Raw genomic sequence first — 12411 nt, 5'->3', positions numbered from 1 at the left:
ATACTTTCTTAAACATGGTCACTTTAAACAGTCACGAAGCCATTCAAAGCCAGAAGGACAAAGTTTAGGCAATTTCTTGTGCTACCCGTCATTCCAATGCTGGCTGAACTGCCCCAATTGCAGCACCCGTAGACACTCGCGCCCTAGTTCTCTCTTGTAACTGTATCAAACTCTAAGGAGTGTGCAGTGGTTTGACCTGAGAATATGTCCTCAAATACAGATGCATAATGGGCGATCACGCATCAGTTGACCACAATTCTTTCATTGTTTGTTGAATCTGAGCTTTGCTTCCTCCTCGCTCTCATACAATGGCGTAAGTTAATGCGTTGTCACTTCGGTTGCACCCTTATTTTACCGCAACACCTTTTTGCCAAATAGATTGCGCGAGAACAGCGCAGCTTAGGGAATTCCGCTCGTTATTTTGACTGAGGTGCAATTTCGCCAGCTCCAGAATCCTCTAAACCGTGAAAACCAAATTAATATGTCTTTGCCGGTTTTTAAGATTGTCGAGTTTCTCGATAAAACGGTAGACGCAGCAACATTGTCTCATTGCTGTTGCTCTGCAATTTTAGCGAATGCTGTACGCTTGTCATTGATTTTTGGTATTCTTGTAGTGGTATGAGCATCAAGTGACAGCGTTGTTTCTTGCGCAGCACTTCCGGTTCACCTCCTGAGACGACCGGGGACAAAATTCAAAATAAATCAGGCAACAGAAATAGTACAGTACAAAATTCATTGGTTTTATTATAGATATCAAAGCATAAGTTACAATTTCAGTTACTGAAGTGTCTGGAATAATTAGAGATAAATAGAAATAATTTATTACTGCACACCAATGCACAGAATCGTAGACTTTAGAGATCCGCCACGTGACCACGACTTTTGTAATATTCCTGGAAACCCGGAAGTAGAACGCCAAAGTAATGACGTCACTAATGAAGTCACACACAAGAAGGTGGCACGATATTTAACCGGCTAATTAATGGAAAACAGTTGCCTGCCATGGACTGAACATCCGCCAAGCATATCGTATGTTACGTCGCTCCTCTCTCGCTTCTCCTCATCCGGCGTTCACCTGCTCGCGCGTTTGCTTGCCACAGCTGCGCCCGCACGCACGCTCGGTACATGCTCTGACGTCAGCACCTGAGAAGGCGAAGCTGCGCTGCGTGCACCGCCCGCTATGGGGATACACCATGCCGGGTGGCGAGCGCTACGCTTCCTCCTCGCCATTCCCCCCTCCCTCCTCGCCCGCATATCGTGCCAAAGAAAAGGCGTTTGCTCGCTTAACCAAAAGAACACCAATGCCGAGGTGCAAGTGCCACTAAGAGACACCTAAGTCAAAGATTAGGGTCGCCTAGCATTTTTTTGTCTAATGATGCCAGACCCAATTTCAGTTCTATTATGTCGGCAGTAGCCTGTGATTTCTTACATTCAATAAGAGATTGCCTAGAGATAATGACATTCTGTCCTTCCACTAACTACTTGATCTGCCCTTCGAACGGTCCTGGGTTCATATCCATGTCCCCGCCGCACAACAACAAAATAGGCAAATAAAAAGCTGCACTTCGCCTTTGAGAACAAAATGCCGCCTGCGAATTACTCTGCGTAAGATATCTCGATCAGATACTGTGTAGGCAAGAAAACAAAACACTGGAGCGGAACTGGCATAACAAGATAGCAATATTTAGAAGCCACCTTATTGTGCGAAAAACCAACCTGCGTAAGGAGCAAAAAGGAAATAAGGGTCCCCGCCATGTAGCTGGTTCCATGCCCCGCAGATGAAATGGTGCTCCAGTCCCATAGATGCCTAATGCGACCACCGGTGCCACCCAAGAGCCAGTGCTGGCAGCTCGACAGTAGCGAAAAATGCAACGGAGACAGTGTCGGATGCATTCGCAGATCTTCAAGCCTTGCGAAAGGGGTAGGCAGAGCTGTACTGATGTTGATCAAGCACCCGGTACCGGCGATGAAAGGGGCTGCAGCTTTCTTTTCGGAGAGAAATCTGCTGTTCCAGCCTGCGTAAACAGCACAAAGGAAATAAAGGCCACCGCCACCACCACCACATCACCATCAACATTATCCTCATGATCATAATAATTTTTAAAGACCCTCTAGTCAGAGTATTATATAAAGGGTGAGTATACAACATATGCAAACTAGTGTTACAACAGTTTTTATTCATTAAAAAAAATTGTTCCATCTTGAACAAATTGTGAGAGCAAGTGATATAGAAAAGCCATGTCGCCGGTTCCATGCTATCGCCGGTTGCATACATCGTAATGAAGTACTAGTTCACGTCTAAATACGCATGTTGCAAAATTTAGAGAAAAACTCATTTTTTAAGAGGAACACCGTCGCGTGGACAGGAATTCAGGTGGCTACGAAGTTCGGAGATGTAACTTTTCAGCACTGCAAACTTCTCCCAAAAGAAAACTGCTACAGCGGCGACATAGACAGTAGAGTAGGCGATCTCCACGGTTCGTACACCAGAGACATTCGCGTAAATATATTTCGTAAGATAACGCCTACTGCAATAAGAATGGTCACATCGCCAGCCCTACATAAACGAAAGGCAAGCGTGAAATTACTCAAGGCGAGATTGTTTGCATGTGCAATGTGAGAAGCATAGCTCGATCAGTGTACACACACACGAATATTCTCACTCATACTCCCTCAAGAGTAATTTCACAGCCGAGAGATAGATTATTAGTGAGTGACGAAGTTCGAAAGGTCGTGAACAGAGCTCAATGCCGCTGAGTTTGGGTGTAGATGAGTACGTGCTGGCTAACCTGAGTACTAACGCAAGGAAGTGACGTTGATTTTGAGTGGACGTCCGCACAGACATAAGTAGTGGTTGTCGAGTGAGAGCAGATGTGAGCATGCGTATGTGAGTGTGTGCTACTGAGAGGTATTGTAGGCGAGCATCGTCGTGAGCGGGCGCTGGTAAGCTTGAATGGAAGTAAATATGAACGCAAGTCAGTTTCTGTGAGTTGAGTAAGCGCGAGTATGAACGCGAGTGAATACCGGCGCGCATACGATACATACGTCAATGAGTACGAAAATCTTGGTTAGTGAGCCGTGGTGTCACTCGGGTTCCCATCACCCTGTGCGGCGGCTCGGCATATCACCCTGTTCTCTTTCTCTTGCCACTTATTCCTATTTAGCGTTCATTTTGCATAATGAATGCGAAATACATTTAAAAGGGCAAGGCTCTTATTTTTGCGTTTAATTCGGCATTGATTTATCTGCACAAAATAAGTCGCAATTTCACACGAAATGCGAAGCATCGATTCGGATAGCAAATTAGCAGACGAGAGAGAAAATGCGGGACCTTTGCTCCTTGAATATTACTACTATTGCTTGCCCGAGAAAATCAGTGATGTTTTCTTTTGTTTTTCAATATAGAGTGGCCTAATGCGCCACAATGCTATTATCCGGCATGACTGACTCCACACCAGCGCTGCACGCGTGAGGATGTCTGTCCGACATTCGGACAGGCTCCAATGTTGGTTCTACCGCAATTTCGTTTTTAATTTTTTGGTTTGAATGTGTGTACTTTTAGACAGCAGCAGAGGCTGTGTTATGACACAGACGTGTTCGACTGTAGTGCAGCTTCTAGAAATGTTTGCTGTGTTTAAAGCTTTTTAACGCAACAGCGTTAAAAAGCTTTAGTGTGAGACGGAGACGCTACCACTCAGCCACGAGTTCGATGCTTCAAAGCTGTACAAAAGCGCCTCTAATGAATGCGGTGTTGCCTTAGAAACGAGCCGTAGAAAGTTATACTGCAGTGTATATCGGTAATTACGAACATGTAACTTACAGAAGTCGCTGTTACACGAGTAGCGAAGTGCGTTTCCGCTACATTTCTTCTGCGCTTTCCGCACACGCAGAGCCATCTTGCGGCAAACACAGAAGACCCCCTCCTCTCAATGTACGGCGCTGCCCCGACAGGAGGCGCGCCACGCGCGCATTGGGGCTGTGTGGGGGCCGGTGCGAGGCGCGTCGTGGCCCGGACTCCCTCTCCCCTGACGACGCTTCGCCGTGCTCCCTCACGGGTTGCAGAATCAAGCGTCCTTCCTTTTTTTAGTTCACTATCTGTCTATCTCTCTGCCCGTGCCGATCACGACGTTTGGCTGGCGTGCATCGTTTCCCCCTCCGAGACACCGAGTTCTTTGGTTCGTTCCGCGTGCTCAGGCGCACGTTTCGTTGCCGCGCCGAACGCTGCGTTGCTCGACGCTCACCGCATGATAGGTGGGCGCAAAGTCCGATGCGGGGCGCCTCGTAAGTGATCGCTGCGCCGTAGCCCATTGTCTTACACCCCTTGGCAGGTCGACGGGAACGCTGTCGCGTTCCACTCTTGAAGGCGAAGCTTAAGCGTCCTCCAATTTTTTACCCGGTGGCAAATTTATAAGGGAAGAACGTCTGTTTTCGCCTGTGTGCGGCATCGAACAAATCTTGGACGAAAACGTGTTAATGACAGCGGTCCTGAGATAACGACAAAATAACCTATACAATGTTATCCTTGAAGTATAAGTATGGCTTGTCACTAACGCCTCGAAAGCAATGTTGCGTTAGTTATAAAGCACTGACCTGCTTGACTGTTGATCCTGCGCTTGTGAAAAACATGCTGACAGAGTAATCGTTCCATCTATTTCGAGTGTGAGTTAACCTTTTGCCATTAATAAACAGCGATTGCTCTTTTACTCTGGTTATTGCACAGCTACGTAAAATCGCCAATTTTTGTCGAAAGCTTTGTTTATGGGTTACGTGCCACTTGTGTTACTAAGCATAGAGAGCTGTTAGCTTAAAAACGTCAAGTAATAATTCGTGCTTTGCGATGTCGAAGCATTATCGTGGAAATGCATCATCTCCATGAGACTTCGTTTGGCATAAAGGATGTTACACAGGCTAGAAGAGTGAGAGATCACTCTTCGTTTAGTTCCTTGGTATATATAAGTTATTTGTGCAGTTGGAGAGGCAGGAATCTTTATAGCATGAGCATTAGCACTTTACCAGAATAATATGAAACCGATTGGGTATTTAAGCTTGATTGGGTACTTTTTAAGCTTGAGAGGCTCTTAGCTACCGTTGTCGGCGACCTTTAAGTGACCTTCAGCCAAAAGCCAGAGCCGTTATCCGGGTAATTAAGTTGCGAAAACAAAACTACATCATCCGGCCAACAAGTCAACACGTAAGAAAAAGCGGTCTCTGGCCCCCAACCCTTTCTACAGGACCGCATTACATGTGAACCCGAACGAGTTACAAAAATATTACTTCCGAGTTCTTCCTGATGTTTGTTCACAATATATCACTCAAGCTGCAATTCTACTACGCTGTAGTTTTATTTGTCATTTCCATTAGCGACGTTCAAAAGGCAGATACAGGGCACCATGTGCTTCATTGTCATCTTTTACCACTGAGGCAGGGTTGCCTGTGCTCCTTTGAACGCCAGCGGTCCGTGAGTTCCATGGGGGTGGTTTTGCGTCACCTCAAGAGATGGCTCCACGTTGTGTGGTGCCTCCTTCAGGTACTTTTCTCCTTCTAGCAGGGCAGTACGCTCTGTCTCCCTGGCATCTTTCGCTGCCTGTCGTGCCGCCCTCAGCCGGTTTTCTACTTCTTTCTGGGCAGCGTCCATAGGGTCCAATGCACAGTATGTCGTGGTGCGATGTGGTGGGGTGTACCGCGGCGACTACACCCATTTTAAGATTGTGATTACTATCAGCTCCAACCAATCTGCTTTGCCGGTTCCGATTTCATGCTTACATCTACTCTCGATTACGGGGGAGCCATCTATCTTGTTTTTCAGTTCTCAGAATTTTTTTCAAGCCTATTGTGACATGCTGTAATTTATAAACGAAAATTAGCGGCAGCCTCACCTGGCGGTATTTATCGCATGCAACTGGCTCAGTCGCCAAGGATACTCTTATAGCACAGCGACGACAAACACTGAATCCATTTGGACGGCGGCAGTATTCTACCAAAACTCTAATTTTGTTATTTCGCTTTTAAAACGTTAATTACACTACCGGGAAAAAAGAAAGGCCCAAACATCCATTTAATAATATTCACTCCGATCGATGACCCTGTGCCGAATTAGTGTGATTTCACGGATTGTAGCGCATTTTCTGGCAGTTTGGCCGTCCTGGAGCAGTAAAACTGTTAGAATCTTTTTGAAAATTTGGCTCTTTGTCAATACATGTAGTGCATGCATATTAAATAAGAAAGGAAGAACTAAGAGGCCATAACAGACGTCGTCAAAGTAGTGATGTCACGCGACCTTGTGCGGGAACTTCAAAGTGGAATCACCGCCAGCCTTTCCCTCTTTTTTAAAATTTTCTGGCCTTACCGACCCTGCTGTCGCGCTAAGAGTGATTTTCTTGGTATCATACAAACGTATATTAGTTATGCAGGTGAACCTATTTCTCTGCTGTGTCCGTTTCAGTTATTCACTGCTCGTGTACGTACTTTCGTATACTATACTGTTGAAATGTTAATGGCCCAGCGCAGTGATTTCAGCATTTCAAAAAATGAAAGCCCTTCTACGCGTTCACGGATGCTTCGGCGGTGCTGTCGTGACCAGGACACAGTCTCAATAAAGCATGTGTTTAACAGTTATACTAGCTGCTGTTCACCTACAGAAAGCTCAGTGCGTAGCCACACGGCAATATACCACCGCCCTCAAGCATAGAGTGTTTCTAAAGCTGATACGAACAATTCAATTATTCATTTGTACTAATGACATCGAAGGCCATCGCGCCAGAGCACACAAACATGGTACTGTAGCCCTACAAAATGCGTGGCTGTCTCCCGCACATCGAAAGTGTTGTGCATTTACAAATTACGAAAGGTTAGAGAAGCACGTTTTGTCTGTCCCTGAGCTAATGAAATTAAAGGGAAAAAAAGACAACAAAAAGATCAGATACAAGTATATTTTTTCATTATTACCTAGGAAATTGACCTAGAAGAATGCGAAGTTTGCAAGATTCTGTGTGTGCTGTTTCGGGCAACGAATATGCGCATTATACCGATCCACAATTGTGATGAATGCTACAAAACGCCTTCCTTACAGTGAAGCCGGAAACTCAGTTTTTTAAATTTTTACTGCAGAAATAGCTTCCTTAACGGCATTTTATTGTCAAGGTTTTCGGTTTGTTTTATGAAGCACTTCACCGATCTAGCCTATATTATGTGGGCATACAAGAGCTTGCAATTGCTCTTGCGTGCAAAGCAACAATTGCTTTGCACGCGCACGTCAAGTACGCATTAGTATACAGGTGTCTTGGCATCCACGTGTATAGCTTTTTGTTATTATTCACTTGAGTAGCCCTGTGCAATAACTTCAGGATGAAATTAGATGCAAGTACGTGGGCCCCACACGTATACATCTGCCAAACGGTTTCCCTCTCCCTTCACGTGATAGGCTTGCCGCTCATACAGAGAACGGCGTAATTTATGTTGTACAACAGCGAAAAGATTCTTCACCTGTCAGCTCTCCCGTCGACAATAGCGCGCAGCCATTCCTGCCACGAACCAAGGGATGCCGAGACGTGTCAGGTGCCGCAGGACAAGACTTCGACATGCCTGCCGTGTTCTGAAGATTCGGGAGAGCGTAGAGGTCAAATGCAGCATCTCGTGGACGCTACTGCAGATCCGATCAGCTCAGCCATAGGTGGTGTCTTCATGACTCGCGTTCTGGAAGCCGCAGCCACTCGTTTTCGAATGTTCCTGCAATAGCTCGGCAAGAGAAATACGTTGTTGCATGATTGGCCGCACGAGGCTTGCGACAGCAGCTTGGCGTCAATGAAGGGCTTACGCCTGTACAGCTCCTTGAAGCTTCCCTGGCACCATGCACGTACCGTAAGTATCGAGAAATGGAATGCAGGTCCACGGACTCTACTTGCCGCACAAATAGTCGTAGTTGCTGTTGCAGGAAAATTGGGGGCATGCAGAAGGCCGCTGCTAATGATGATGATTCCTCATTTATTTGCACACCCCATGGTGGGAAATAGGCCACGAACTGGATCTTATTATAATGCTGAAGTTCATTAACCTTCGTCAGGCGTATGGCCAACCGATCGTTCAGACTATTTAAGCGAGCTGCTCGAGCACCTTTGTTTATTTTACCTGTGAACAAGGCTCCCGTGTGGGAGCCGAAACGTCTTCTTTTATTTTAAATCTTTATTTGGTCGGCGAAGTGCCCCTGGTTTTTGTTTACCTTTTAACCTTATTATAATGCTGTTAATGAACCTGTGCCATCGCTCGTACCTTTTAATTGGATAGGCAAAGAGTCGGGTAGCACTATGTAGCTAAAAAAATTCTTATTTGAAAATGAGAATCGCAAAGTAAAAAAAAAAGAAACAGAGAATATTTTTGAATAACTTCGATTCTTCATCGTCGTTTCGCCCGCATTGCGGCGTGGATTACCACACTGAGAGAAAATATTTTGAAAAGGGAACTCGTCTCCAGAGTATATATTCCACCGGCAACTGCACGCGCAGCCTAAGCGGCGTCAAGATTTTTGCGCGTTAGCGCAACAGTGTCGAAAAAAGCGAGAAAATTTCTTTCCGAATACGAGATAACAATTTCAACTGAAATAATACAGCCACCTCAAGTACTGAACCAGTTGCAGCAGTGCTTCCATGTGAGGCCTCGCACTCCCCGCTAAATTAAGCGCGATATCCGCTGGCTACTTTTAGAATGGAACCCACAGAAATGCTCCTTCAATGAAGTAGACGAAACCAGATGCAACCAGGTGAAAAGAGGCTACCTAGAAAAAACTTGCGGTTATCAATGCCCGAAGAATTACTTGGTTTAAGAATTCTTTGCAGTTGCGTCTCGACGAAACTTCTCGAAGGCACGGGACTAAGACGACATCAAACACGTTGATTTTCTTTTTATGTAAAATAATGAATGTGTACTCTTGGCCGTTGCGCGCTCCAAGAAAATGATTCTGCTGCCGGTTCCGCAGCTCTGTTTCCTGATGAAATGTAGGATTCGTTCGAGGCTATCCTTAGAGGTTTTGAGCGTTGCTTTTCTAGTAAAATTCCTCCGTCCCCTTTGATTCTTCATACTGATGAATGTGTCACTAAAGTTGACTGGTGAGAATTGAGACATCTGATACGCGGTGGCTCCGAGCCCTGATAGAGTCGCCTCTTCTATGTTCGAAATTTTAAAGCTGGGGTTAAAGGTACTTCCAACGTATCCTTTCATCTCTTAAAGCACAGCGCCCGTTCCTGCGTTGAGCCTCGACGTGTCTCGGCGCTCCTCGTAACTGAGCGAACGAGCACAGTGAAGGATGAGAGAGAGAACGTGGAATGTCGGCGGTTGACGAAAGAGTGCGATAGTGAAGAGAGGGTGAGAATGAAAGCGAAGGAGGTGGGTGCAGCGGAACCATGACGCTGAAAGCAGATGAGGGGGGCGTGGTGAAAATGTGAGAAGAAAAGCGTAGTTCCGCGCAACACGGGGTGGGGGGGGGGGCTAAAAGGCGACGATGGCTACGAGATGGCGCCATAGTACTGCACATCAGGCATATGACAAGAAACCACTGCATGAGCGGAAGTCTGTCTGCGGCGGCTGCTGTAAATAGTGCCCACGTATCACCCACATTCAGCCTCTCACGATATCCCGATTAGCGAGGCAGTCACGCCACATTTCACTCCATTTGCAACGTACCGCGCGAAGCAGATTGCCCGCACCAGCTAATATATCGCGAAATGAAAACACGTATAGAGTTGCGCTCAAATTTTGCTTTAGGGAGTGTGGTACTGGTCGGCGAACTTTTTGACAGGTACGTCATACTCATTCGCCAGTGTTTTATGGAAGCATGACTGATGTATCTAGAGGGTTTCGGCACTTTTCACGTTAAATTACGTTGGGTATAAGCACGGGTATGGTCCTTCACGAATTCAAGAGTGCTGAACTGATGCAGACAAAAAACATTTTTCTAGGTGAAGCGTTTATTTGGAATCAAACACCTGTGTAAATCTACAACCATCTGTAGTTTGAGAACATCAGAAACTTCTTAAAAATTATTGCAATGTACAAACTTCCTGCAGCTTGACACCATAACAAAATTGAATACGGACAGATGTATTCCGTGTGGCCAAGTAAAAGATTTCCCAAAAGAAATAAATCATAAAAAATAAATACCTAAATAAATAAATGTGCAAGCAGACTGACAGTATATAAGAACATGCAAAAAAGGTACTTGCTTTTTTATTAGGTAGTAAGTGGTATTATAACCATGACACGATTCGCTTGAGCCAACAGCACTCACTGAGACACTGATATGCAGGGCGGTTATCTTTGTGTTTAATGGAATTTGTTAAAGACTGGCTGTTACACCTGCTTTTCAAGAACGCGTAACAGATCACCTTCAATGCTAAATCACCATCGCTGTTTGTTTTTCCTCACTACAAATGTAATCCCACCCCTTATGTAACACCTCCTGAAATGGGGGCCTTTAAGGAATAAAACTGAACTGAACTGAACTAACCTAATTCTAGATACAGAGTGCCGAACATTACCTGAATGAGCAATCAAGACACATATTAAGCTAATTAACAAAAACTCACTTCCTAATTAATTTTTTTACAAATCATAGCTTGTAATTTTACAAGGTGTATGCACTCAGAATCAATTTCCAGAATGACACCAGAGCCAATTGGCTCTGGTGTCAATTGGCTCTGGTGTCATCACGGCCAGTTTGATGGCAAGTGTCTTAAGACACTTGCCATCAAACTGGCCGTAAAGGTGCACTGTTGTTCCACTTACCTTCTTTAACAAGACGCACTGTCGTGCAGTGAAGCACAAAAGTAATTGGAATGCCCATGTATTTCATCTCATATTTATGGAAAAATCTCGCAACTGGTGTCATCCTGGAAATTAATTTCAAGTGAATGCGACTTTCAAACTCACTGGCTACAATTTGCAAACTGCAACATGTGCCGTAATGTTGTAAGTCAATTTGTGAATTTGTGAGAATCAGTTCAATGTGTTTCCATTTCTTGTTCTAGCGATGTCCACCTCTAAGTAATCCAGCTCAAGAAGAAGAATATGCTACCTGGCACAGGCAACCTTAAAAAAATCTGTAAAACTCAAAAAGGATCACTCTGTACAACCCTTATTTGTTGCTTGAATGGTGTATGCCATTTTCAGTAAACATTATCTACTTTTTGAAACATCGCATTCGCAGTAAGTGATGCCATGGGAGCAGTTTATTATGCTGCATAGCTTATTGCATGATCCAGTTGTGATTTCTGCCATAACGTCCCTACACAGGTCATTCCATATCGACTTAATCATATTCACCAATTCAAATATTTAGACGAAAAAAATACAGCTAGTAGTGACGTACTGGAAAAATTAAAAAAAATATTCCTCGTGCAAGTTCAATTTTGTTCGGTACCAAAACAATAATGAAAGAATTCACAAAAAATATCTGGTTTTATGCAAACATGAAAGGCACGTCATGCCACTACTGGAGAGCTTTTCTTGCACTTTAAATTTAATCCGCCTTATACCAATTAATTCTTACTCATGTATTTTAAATTGCAATATAAACCATTTTTGCGAAGTTATGTAAAATGCAGCTTTTAGTGAACAGAACCACTCTGACAATGGCAAAGATGCAATTGCAGGTGTGTCATTCCATGCCGAATCGACCAGTGTTTTTTCAACACCACAGATATAGCTGAAAGCATTGCCACGTGTTTACTGGAGTTAAAAACTCTTTCCCTACTTTTTATTTTTGCCCAAAATATTGTAGCATTTTGGTGGCAGTTTATTTTTCCTGCTCAGCTTAGTTAAGGACGTCCATTGTCATTTTTTTTAAGTATACGTTGTATGGATCGAGGCCTTCACATGCTGTGCGTGGAAATACAGCGAAATGATGTGACTGCAAAAATAGCCAATTTTTCAAATATGTGAATACTTCGAATCCTTTTGGCACCGGCACAAGTGAGTAATATTGCAATTCGTTAATTTTTTTTTCATAACGAAAAATTCAGAAGAGAGAAATTAAATACAGAATGGTAGTCCAGGCGACACAGTACAGCAGAAAAATCTCTGAAGCTCTGGAGGTTCAGCCGATTGCCTATAAAGAAACTGTAAAATCCTAATCTTTTGCAAGAAGCATCATGTTCAAGGCAAAAAACTGCTTTGGTGGTTGGCCGAAAAATATATGAGATACATCATTAGATAGCTCTACATGTCGGCTATGCATGTGTGAAGTTAAGAAAGAAGACGTTATCTTTAAATGCGAAAAATTCATATTGAATTTTTGTCTGCATTGGCGTTTCTCCTATGTGCGCACAAGCTTGCCAGCCGGGAATGCAGAGGACAAAGCTGGCTTTGTCTGCAACACAGATGACAGAGAAACGGTGTTGGGGTCTGCGTTTTATTCCGAAGAGA

The 12411-nt window shown here is 44.3% G+C and overlaps 1 long non-coding RNA gene across 1 annotated transcript; it reads right to left on the bottom strand.

Annotated features, from left to right (window-relative positions):
• Positions 1-798: 798 nt before the first annotated feature.
• Positions 799-8044, bottom strand: LOC139052153 (uncharacterized). The gene is made up of 3 exons (XR_011509742.1): positions 7857-8044; positions 7483-7725; positions 799-2015 (listed from the first exon to the last, which is right to left on the bottom strand). It is a non-coding gene; the product is annotated as an uncharacterized lncRNA (long non-coding RNA).
• Positions 8045-12411: the final 4367 nt, after the last annotated feature.

Source organism: Dermacentor albipictus, unplaced genomic scaffold, assembly GCF_038994185.2.
Source record: "Dermacentor albipictus isolate Rhodes 1998 colony unplaced genomic scaffold, USDA_Dalb.pri_finalv2 scaffold_19, whole genome shotgun sequence".
In the NCBI taxonomy this organism is placed as follows: Eukaryota; Metazoa; Arthropoda; class Arachnida; order Ixodida; family Ixodidae; genus Dermacentor; species Dermacentor albipictus.
Note: the sequence above shows the minus strand (reverse complement) of the source record. Positions and strands in the feature narration are given on the sequence as shown.